The sequence below is a fragment of the Erpetoichthys calabaricus genome, chromosome 15, assembly GCF_900747795.2.
Source record: "Erpetoichthys calabaricus chromosome 15, fErpCal1.3, whole genome shotgun sequence".
NCBI lineage: Eukaryota > Metazoa > Chordata > Cladistia > Polypteriformes > Polypteridae > Erpetoichthys > Erpetoichthys calabaricus.
The window spans coordinates 15,664,861-15,674,802 of record NC_041408.2 but is presented as its reverse complement, the minus strand read 5'-3'; positions in this window follow the sequence as shown (position 1 = coordinate 15,674,802).

The window sequence follows — 9,942 nt, the reverse complement described above, 5'->3', positions numbered from 1 at the left end:
AATTCCACCCGGGGGGGTAAACGTTAACATTTAACATTATACAAAGTTATTGTCTGTTTTTCACCTGCATTATTATTATTATCAATCTTTAATTTAATATTATTTATTTTATCAATATAAAGCTGCTGGATAATGTGAATTTCCCATTGGGATTAATAAAGTATCTATCTATCTATCTATCTATCTATCTATCTATCTATCTATCTATCTATCTATCTATCTATCTATCTATCTATCTCAATAGAAATCTGCTAGGCTAATACTGTGGAATATTTTAAAAAAACTGTTAAAAACCTATCATTTTAATCTGGCTTTCTCGTAGCTGCATTTTAATGAACTATATGGGCATAGAATTATCATATTCTCCAGGGAGCCACAATCTGTACTAATCTCTGCTATTCTCGGCTGTCTTTTCTGGTTCTAACACCAGCACCACCTGATCCAGGCACCATGCAGGCACCTGTGATGATGGAATGAGCAGCTGCCCATGAGACCAACTTCATCAGATCCCATCTCATGAAGCCTGAAAACAAAGAGAGATGAATTCAGAACAATTATGTTAGGTAGAATGCCCAGTTGGGGCTGGGTGGTCTTTTGGCCTTGGAATCCTTGCAGATTTTGCTTTTTCTCAAGCCTAATGAGTTTTTTTTGTCTGTTCTGTCCTCATGGCTGTCTTGTCTTACCGTTTTCTTTTGTTACTTATTGTTTAATATAATTGCCTAATCTTTTAATTGATTTTTTGTTCATGTAACTTTCTCTTTGATGTCTTGTAAAGCACATTAAACTACATTGTTTGTATGAATGTGTGCTATATAAATAAATGTTGTTGTTGAAGTATGACAGGGTCATGGCTAGGAATTAATTTTAGGGGGGATAAGAAAGTATAGCAGATCTTCTTATATATGATACGCTACCATGGCTGTTCGTTTGTTTGTCCAGGGTTTTAAATCACCTGTAGCTTGCACACCGTTTGACCTATTGACCTGAAATTTGGTACACATATACTACGTGACGTCTACTCTCCGCTTTTGGGGTGATTATTGACCTTCAATGTTATTCCTCTTTTTATTTAATTGTTATTTTATTGTAGAATCAACTCTCTGCAGCGGCCAGCAGGGTGGTCGTGCGGTGCATGTGTACGGGTGCCGTTCTCATCCCTATCGCCTTTGCCGTCACTTCCCCTACCTCTTCATATCTTAAATCATTCTTGAGGCAGATTGAAGACTTAAGTGCCAGCTTAAGTGAAAAACTAAAGAAAATGTACTAAGTAATTGCAACACAAACTCTGACTTAATCAGTTTTAATGCGAAAAGATGCCGACGAAAGAAGAAAAGAAGCGGGCCACTAGGGTGGAAAAAAGAAGACCCGCTCAGGAAGCAGCAGGCGCATCAACCTCTGAACAAACGAATGCTAAACGTGCAGAGAAAGAGAATGAAAACTAGGAATGCTCAAGTCAAGGAGTATTCACTGCACGATCGTTACTGGTCTTATAAAATATGCTACCGTGGCTGTCCGTTTGTCTGTCCCGGATTTTAAATCATCTGTAGCTTGCAAACAGTTTGACCTATTGACCTGAAATTTGGTACACATATACTACGTGACGTCTACTATCTGCTGTCGGGGTGATGATTGACCTCCAAGGTTATTCCATCCATCCATCCATTTTCCAACCCGCTGAATCCGAACACAGGGTCACGGGGGTCTGCTGGAGCCAATCCCAGCCAACACAGGGCAAAGGCAGGAACCAATCCCGGGCAGGGTGCCAACCCACCGCAGAAGGTTATTCCTCTTTTTATTTTTATTTTACTTTATTGTAGAATCAACTCTCTGCAGCGGCCAGCAGGAATACGGCCGCTGTTCTCATCCATCCCACCTTCGCCGTCACTTCCCCTACCTCTTCATATCTTAAATCATTCTTGAGGCAGATTGAAGACTTAAGTGGCAGCTGAAGTGAAAAATGAAAGAAAATGTACTAAGTAATTACAACATAAACACCAACTTAATCAGTTTTAACATGAAAAGATGCCGACGAAAGAAGAGAAGAAGTAGACCACTAGGTTGGAGAAAAGAAGAGCCGCTCAGGAAGCAGCAGGCGCATCAACCTCTGAGCAAATGAATGCTAAACGTACAGAGAAAGAGGATAACTATAGGGACCTAATCAATGACTTTGTTAAATGGTGCGACTCAAACCACCTACAACTGAACACCAGCAAAACCAGGAGCTGGTGGTGGATTTTAGGAGGCCCAGACCCCTCATAGACCCCGTGATCATCAAAGGTGACTGTGTGCAGATGGTGCAGACCTATAAATATCTGGGAGTGCAGCTGGATGATAAATTAGACTGGACTGCCAATACTGATGCGCTGTGCAAGAAAGGACAGAGCCGGTTATACTTCCTTAGAAGGCTGGCGTCCTTCAACATCTGCAATAAGATGCTGCAGATGTTCTATCAGACAGTCGTGGCGAGCGCCCTCTTCTATGCAGTGGTGTGCTGGGGAGGCAGCATTAAGAGGAAAGACGCCTCACGTCTGGACAAACTGGTGAGGAAGGCAGGCTCTATTGTTGGCATGGAGCTGGACAGTTTAACATCTGTGGCAGAGCGAAGGGCGCTCAGCAGGCTCCTATCAATTATGGAGAATCCACAGCATCCACTAAATAGTATCATCTCCAGACAGAAGAGCAGCTTCAGTGACAGACTGCTGTCACCGTCCTGCTCCACTGACAGATTGAGGAGATCGTTCCTCCCCCAAACTATGCGACTCTTCAATTCCACCCGGGGGGGTAAACGTTAACATTTAACATTATACAAAGTTATTGTCTGTTTTTCACCTGCATTATTATCATTCTTTAATTTAATATTATTTATTGTATCAGTATGCTGCTGCTGGAGAATGTGAATTTCCCATTGGGATTAATAAAGTATCTATCTATCTATCTATCTATCTATCTAGCTATCTATCTATCTATCTATCTATCTATCTATCTATCTATCTATCTATGAATGCTCAAGTCAAGTGTATTCACTGCACGTTATTGTAATTGTGAATATTGTAATGGTGAATTATAATTCCATTGACTGTACGATCGATTATTTGGAACTGTCATAAAATACCTTGGGAGGAGGTTCAGATCCGAAATCCATGGCTACCCAATGATGTACGATTCAGATTAGCTTGGTTTTGGCCACTTGCTTTACTGGGGTATCAAGGCAGCTTTGACTACTCTCTTCTGTGTTGAGATGAACCCTTACTGCTCTGTGAGTGTCATCCCTTCCTCCACTCCTACTACATACTGTGGTAGTTTTCAGGTCTGTAAGCAGATCGGTGTACACTACGAAACAGGGGGCTGGTGTGCATCATAAAGGTAGGATAGCTAAGGTTGGCCATCCAGCCTGTGCCCACTTGGACATCTGGAAGTGTGCTCCGAGATGTGTTGAATGTAACAAGGCCTGCTGAATACTTAACTCCTTTTCAACCTGAGGGCCATTTTATTCTTTTACTAAAAATTCATTTTGGTTACTATGGTGACCAGAGTCACTGAACTGCCTCTTGAGACATGAGCAACACATCAAGGGGGAGGAAGACGTATTTCAATATTTAGAATTCTAACACAGAGGTTATTTCACCTGAGAGATTTTATAACCCAAATTGATCCAGATAACCCACCAGTGGCAGCTGGTCATCCATACAAAGCAGACAATAGTAGAAAACAAAAAAAAAAAACAGTTCAAATGGTTGCAACTGCAGTTATAGCTATAATTATGCCTGACAGGTTAGGGCTGATGGCCCATGCAATTTTCGTGGAAGAAGTGGCACAACCTGCACAGCCACCACGACTGCCAGAATTTAGACTCAGAGAAAACACTGGAAACTGGAGGAGCATAGAGTCCTACCTGTCCAGCCATAATACACGGGAGGTGTGGCAGGGAATACAAAACATCACAAACTACAGAAGCTGTGATGCAACAACAGGAGATCTGAGTGCGCCGCTAGCAGAGGAGCTAAACTGCTTCTTTGCTCGCTTTGAATCATCACAACAGCAGCACTCACCTGCTCCTGCCCTGCTCCCACCCTCACTGGGTTCCTGCACCACTCCACTCACTGTAAAGGGGCACGATGTCAGACAGGTGCTCCTGGCAGTGAACCCCAAGAAGGCTGCCGGCCCAGATGGAGTACCTGGTAGGGTGCTCAGAGCGTGTGCCCACCAGCTCACCTTTATCTTTACCAAAATCTTCAACCTCTTCCTAGCCCAGGCAGTCATTCCGTCCTGCCTAAAATCAGCCACAATCATTCCAGTGCCGAAGAAGTCTTCCATCACCAGCCGAAATGATTATCGCCCTGTGGCCCTTACTCCGGTAATCATGGAGTGCTTCGAGAGACTGGTTCTCCAGCACATCAAGGACTATCTCCCCCAAGACTTCGATCCCTATCAATTCTCATATCGCGCGAACAAATCCACAGAAGACGCCATCGCTGTAGCTCTCCACTCTGTGCTGAGCCATCTGGAGCAGCAGCAGAGCTATGTCCGGATACTCTTTGTGGATTACAGCTCAGCTTTTAATACAATCATTCCTGACATTCTCATCACCAAAACTGGTCACTCTTGGCCTCCCACCTCTCACATGTGTCTGGATAAAAGACTTTCTTACCAACCGGTTCCAGACTGTGAGACTCGGCCCCCACCACTCCTCCATTTGCACACTGAACACCGGTACCCCACAAGGTTGTGTGCTGAGCCCCCCTCTGTACTGTTTCTACACCCACAACTGCAGTCTGGCCCACAACAACCACCTCATCGTCAAGTTTGCTGACGACACCACAGTGGTCGGACTCATCTCAAAGGGAGACGAGGCAGCTTCAGGTCCTGAAGTTGGCAGCCTGGTGTTCAGAGAACAATCTGGCTCTGAACACCAGGAAAACCAAGGAGATCATTGTCGACTTCAGGAGGCACAGCACCGACTTAGCCTCCCTTTATATCAACGGCGAGTGTGTGGAGAAGGTCCATACCTTCCGGTTTCTCGGTGTCCTTATTTCCACTGACATCTCCTGGACAGACAACATCACAGCAGTCATCAAGAAGGCTCAGCAGCGGTTACACTTCCTGAGGGTCCTCAGAAAGCACAACTTGGACTCCAACCTGCTACTGACCTTCTACCGCTCGACCATTGAGAGCCTGCTGATGTACTGTATCGCAGTATGGTACGGCAGCTGCACCATGGCAGACAGGGAGAGGCTTCAGAGAGTAGTAAAGGCAGCACAGAAGATCATCGCCTGCCCTCTCCCCTCCCTGATGGACATTTACACCTCAGCAGAGCAAAAAACATCATCAAGGATAGCTCCCACCCTGGCTCTGATCTGTTTAACCTGTTGCCCTCAGGGAGGCGCTACAGGTGCATCACAACAAGGACAAACAGACTCAAGAACAGTTTTTTCCCAAAAGCCATAACCATTCTAAACTCACACATGCACTGACTACACAGTCTAACCCCCCAACCTCTGGACTTCCTTCTATTTATCAACTGTGCAATATCCAATATCTAAATGGTACTGATAATAACTGTGCAATACCTGTATACTGTTCAATATCATTACTTTCAGGGTCCAACATCCACTACTCACTGCACATGATCATTATTATTGTGCAATATTTAAGTAATATGCAATAACCATCCATCCATCCATTTTCCAACCCGCTGAATCCAAACACAGGGTCACGGGGGTCTGCTGGAGCCAATCCCAGCCAACACAGGGCAGGAATCAATCCTGGGCAGGGTGCCAACACACCGCAGGACACACACAAACACACACACATACCAAGCACACACTAGGGCCAATTTAGAATCGCCAATCCACCTAACCTGCATGTCTTTGGACTGTGGGAGGAAACCGGAGCGCCCGGAGGAAACCCACACAGACATGGGGAGAACATGCAAACTCCACGCAGGGAGGACCCGGGAAGCGAACCCGGGTCTCCTAACTGCGAGGAAGCAGCGCTACCACTGCTCCACCATGCCACCCATGCAATAACCCAATAGTGCAATAGTTATTTATTCTTTCCATATGTATATAGTGTCGCAGAACTTTTTTTTGCAACTTTTTGCACCATTTGTTTTTTTATTTGTTGTGTTTTACATATATGTATGCACTGGAGGAGCTGCTTTTAATCTCATTGTACATGTGCATAGTGACAATAAAAGGCATTTTATTCTATTCTATCTATCTAGATATTAAGTGAGGGGGGGGGGGGGTAGATGTGTAAAGATTTGTAAATGGGGTTAGGATGCAGAGGCCATTCACGGAGATGTAAATCTATCCTGAGACATTGCTTCTCGTTCTCTGATGTGCCACCTCAGCCAGGCCCCCCACCCTGCATGTGCATGCACACATACTGCAGGCACATCTGGCTTCCTAATAATTATACAGATGTTGCTTCGGAGCTCTTTATAGTTACAGGAATCAGCCTGAGAGGCCTATGATCAGTGCTCCACATGAGCAAGAGTCAGTCGCTAAATAAAATGTAGCTGTCAAATGAGAGGAGAAATTCCACATGCAAGTATAGCACTGTAACTGCAAAATGAGCACCATACAATATATACAATTAAAAACAAACAAGTTATTCTGTTACAGATGGTGTGGTCTATGGCAGAGTCTGAAGCCTAATAAATTGTCCACTGCAGTTGTCTTGTACTTCTAATGGTCATCACTTGATCCTAAAGGCTGGTCAGGTTCAATCTAATAAATTAATTATAAAAATAATATATTTTATTTATATAGTGCCTTTCCCATGCTCAAGGCACTTCACAGAGTCTTAGAAAAAAACAGCAGGGTATATGTAACATTGGATACAAATGTTTTCCTGAATAGAACAATGAAACAGATAACAAAGCATTAAATAGAATAAAGAACAATAAACCAGAGTAAAATACTAAATTCAATACTAAAAGGAAAACTTAACAAATGACCTAATTTGTGATATAACAGACACACAAATTATCCTGAGCACCTGGACAGAGAGGTAAACTGAAAGAAAGGGCAGAATGTTAAGTTAAGTTAAAAGCCTTCCTAAATAGATGAGTTTTAAGTTGTTTTTTAAAAGAATGAATGGAGTCCGCTGATCTAATTAATTTTGGGATGTCATTCCAAAGTCTGGGTGCTATGGAGCTGAAGGCCCTGTTACCCATAGAGTGTAGGTTAGTATGAGACACAACCAGATTACCAGAATCAGAGGACCTTAGTAGGCGAACAGGAGCCTAGTGATTTAGAAGGTCACTGATGTAGTCCGGTGTAAGGCCATTTAAAGCTTTTTAGGTTATTAGTAGAATTTTATATTCAATCCTGTAAGACACAGGGAGCCAGTGAAGGCGAAGCAGGATGGGTGTGATGTGCTCACTGTTGTTAGTTTGTGTAAGGACTCTTGCAGCAGAGTTTTGAATCAACTGGAGCTGTGATATAAGATTAGAAGGGGCACCTACCAGCAGCGAGTTACAATAATCGTTGCAGGATGTGATAAAAGCACGGACAAGTTTCTCAGCATTAGAAAAGGAGAGGAATGAGCAAACATGGGATATGTTATGGAGGTGAGGGTAAGAAAGTTTCTTATTGTGGTTTATGTGGGTGGAATAAGAAAGGGAGGAATCAAAAATGACACCAAGATTCCTTGCATCAGAAGAAGGTCTGATGAGATCACCGTCAAGAGTGACTGAAAAGGAGCTCATTTTCTTAAGTAACGTTTTAGTGTCAATTTTCAGGAGTTCAGTTTTGTTTGCAATTTAATTTTAAAGAGTTCTGCTACATCCAGGTTTTAATTTCACTGAGGCAAGTTGTGAGCTGAGAAAACTCTGATGAAGTTGCACTTTTGACATTGAAATAGAGTTGAGCGTCATCTGCATAAAAATGATAACCAGTCCATAGCTATGAATAATATGGCCAAGGGGAAGCATATAAATACAGAAGAGAAGAGGGCCGAGGACAGAGCCCTGAGGAACTCCTTGTGTGACTGGCGCTGAGCTGGATATGCTGTTGCCAAGACTAACAAACTCTTGCCTATCAGTCAGATAGGTCTTGTACCACTGGTGGGCGGTGCCAGAGATACCCAGCATGTTCTCCATTCTGGACAGTAGAATGTCATGTCTGACCTGAGTGTCAAATGCTGCACTGAGGTCTTACAGAATTAATATGCTGGTTTGTTCAGAGTCTGCTGCCATAAGCAAATCATTGGTAACCTCAAGAAGAGCAGTTTCACAGCTGCGCTGCGCCCTGAAACCAGACTGAAAGGGTTCCATCAAATTACAGTCAGCATGGCTGAGGTTTACAAATTTAACAGAAACCGCTACAAATGACACCTCTGCTGACCTACGCAAATCCCCCCGCCATACAGGGCTCTGTATACTGGAGACTAACTGTGAAATGCACAGCGTGTGTCTAGCAGTCTTTAGGAATCATCTAAACTCATTCACTCGCAGACAATATATCATTCAACAGTGGGCTTAGCACATGCTGGAGAAAGAGGGGACTCTGTTAATCAGAATCCCATTGAAGGAGTCTGACATTCTGGTTTATACTTGCAAAGGTGACAAGGACCTTCCGAATTTTTTTAAAAAAAGCAGCAGCATATATAGTTGTACACATTTCCCCTGCTCTTCCCTCCTCTAAAAAAATAAATAAACATAAGTCATATGTTAAGTGCATTCTGTAAGCTGGAGGACGAGGGTCCAGTCTCAATGACACATGCACGAGGGGCTGAGGCAGCAAGCAGGAACTTTGTGGGTGATGTGCTTTGGTTGATGGTCAGTAATGTACATTAACTGTGCTCTGTCCTCCCAGTGCCCAGATGAAAATGTTCAAGATATGCAAGCTGTCAGCATTAACTGGCTGTGCTGAATGACCAGTGGCACTATGGTTGTCTGTTTATGTAGTTATAGGTATGAGAACCTGCAATTTGATATTGGCTTTCTGACCAACCAAAATGAGACAGTCTCAGTTTCTGAATCTGTCAATCTTTTTGCTGTCCGTTTTAGTGAACACTTTACTTAGAATGAACTGAACAGCTTAGAGTGCTTCACTGTCACAGAGGCAGCGTAAAAAGTCAGGCGATGGGACAAATGGTGAGATTCACTCTTTACTTGTCAGCAGGCCACCCAAACTCATTCACTATGTAAACAAGATGTGGTGGTAGATTAGTGTACAGTGAGTGTAGGGATATCTATAGCTAATAGGGAGTCTGTAAATGACAATGTCAGAGGGCATGACAAGATGGTTAACGGGCACCCTGTGTGAAGTGTCATACCACTTGCAAGTTAGAGGATGAGAGTAGTAAGCAGGTAGCCTGAGAAATATACAGATCTGTCATCCTAGCGACAAGGGGGCTCTTTAATAAAATGTTGCGAGGATTCTAGCGTGAAAATATGCACAGTCCAAAAAAAACAGGAAAATAAAAAACAGATTTAGAAAACCTGGCGTATGCATGTTTCTACACAATTTATAAACCACAATGTTCTCCCCGTGTCTGCGTGGGTGTCCTATGGGTGCTCTGTTTCCTCCCAAAGTCCAAAGACATGCAGATTAGGTGAATTTCCGATTCTAAATTGACCCTGATGTGTGGTTGGTGTGTGTGTGTTCACTCAGTGATGGACTGGCACTCTATGCTAGTTGGGACAGGCTCCAGCACCCCTGTGACCCTGTTCAGGACTAAATGGTTTAGAAAATGATTGACTGTCAATCACCTTGTAAATATGTGTACTTGAGCGTGCCTAAATTTCCGTACTGAAACATCCATATGTGGAGCATGCTAGCCCATCCATCCATCATCCAACCCGCTATATCCTAACTACGGGGTCACGGGGGTCTGCTGGAGCCAATCCCAGCCAACACAGTGTGCAAGGCAGGAAACAAACCCCGGGCAGGGCACCAGCCCACCGCAGGGCACACACATACACACACACCC